The following is a 2,006-nucleotide window of genomic DNA, read 5'->3' on the forward strand; positions in this document are numbered from 1 at the left end:
CATTACTCAATAAGTATTTAGATATATGTGATGAGTAAATGATCGAGTTTCAGCTTTGAAGATAAAATTGTACATGTTGGGTCAATAATTGATAATATTTTATTTGAGGTTGTGATAATGAACGCAGTGAGGACTTTTCATGCACATATATATCCAATTTCTTGACTGACCAAAAATAAATTCAAGAAAATAAAGGAGATGTAACATTTGCTACAAATGAATTAAAAGAATCTAAGCTTTGCAAATTGCCAGTTAAATTCCACATGGGCCCATGATGTCAATAATTTCCAAATTCCAAGTGATAATACTAAGAATAAATCCAAGAAATGTAGACCATGAGAAATAAAAACGACGTACGTAACTTATCTCATCAATACGGCCTAGACTCTTCTCTTCAAGTCCTCTTCATGCAAATTGCTTGTTAAATTCCAAGTGGACCACATGATGTGAATTTGTTTTGCATGTGATAATCAATAAAGCGTATGGAATTAATTTCTGGATATCCACTTTCTTGATTTAATCCCAATAAATCTAAAAGAAAAATCAACTTTTAAAAAATAAAGAAGATGTAATTGCCGTCCACTTTCGGATTGAAAGTTCATCTCATCAATGTACAGACTCAAGGATTGGAGTCGTCTATACCCAAATTGCACGTAAGTTCCACATGTAACATAAGGGCCCTATGACTATGATGACACATAATTTGTCAGAGGTCGAGGGCTGGGATTTTAATGTTGTGGGTTTAATTAAAATTGTGACTTCTTAAATTTTAACCTTTTTTTATCTGAGCTTAAAATTTAAACTTATGAATAAAGATATTTTTCTTAAATTGTATTAAATCTGAATAATAAGTCAATGCCGTATGCGTTCCAAAAAAAAATGTGTGTATTTTAGAAAAAGATATAAGAGAAAAGGTTGTGGATGCAATTCTTTCTACTCTTCTTTATGACTCTCTAAAGAGTCGCTGCTAATTGGTTGGGAAAATCAAGAAACGGCTAATAATTCAATTAAAACATTATGCATGCTAGAGTTTTTCATCAAAATCCTTTAAACCATTGAACTACCACCCTTAATGGTTTTTAGCTTATGTGTTGAATTCTTAATAAATGTTGTCAAATTAGGTTTTTACACTACATTCGGATAGAAGATTTTCTCTAAAAAAAATGGTATCCTAATATGTCAAGTCATTAGTTCTGAAACCTATGGTATTATATTAGATAAGGGTGGGCAAATTAATCATTTACCGCCTACTGACCGTCCCCGAGCCATCACCGACCGACAATCAACTTTTGATAGTCGGTAGGCGGAATAAAAATACTGTTTCAACATCAGTTTGGTTCGGTAGGCAGTAGAATTGTTTTTTTTTTTTTTCTTTTTTCTGTCAGTTAACTGACTTAACTAATTTTTCAAGTAAATTTTGAATTTTATCTGGTAGGTTTCCTTATTGTGTTTGTGGAGGTGATTTGTGGTTGTACTTGTGGTCTGTGTTCCATAAATTTACTTTTTCTTTTCATTTATAAACCATATGCTATGTTGATTTTGTAGTTACAAGGAAGTTGATAAATCTTAACGTAAAAACTTGTAACAGACAATTGACTGACTAACCGACTACCTATTAACCAACTAATTGATTAAGCAAAAAAGTTGAAACTATTCCTTGTTAGTATGAAGTCGGCTAATTAATTGACTTAACTGGCTTTCACGAATCGGTAGACAAAAATCTCCCTACCGACACCGATCGAACCAATACTCACCCCTAATATTAGATACAAAACTTGTACAGTTATAATTTTGTTTTCAAAAAATTTAGATATATGTGATGTTAGTGATTAAACGATTGAGTTTCTGGTTTGAAGATAAAACTGTATCTGATCAAGTTGAGTCAATAATTCAAAGAGTCATGATTATATTTTATTAATTGACGTTGTGATAATGAATTAAACAGTGAGGACTTTTCATGCACATATCCAATTTATTGACTGACCAAAAATAAATTGCCTCTTAAA

The sequence above is a fragment of the Corylus avellana genome, chromosome ca2 (assembly GCF_901000735.1).
Source record: "Corylus avellana chromosome ca2, CavTom2PMs-1.0".
In the NCBI taxonomy this organism is placed as follows: Eukaryota; Viridiplantae; Streptophyta; class Magnoliopsida; order Fagales; family Betulaceae; genus Corylus; species Corylus avellana.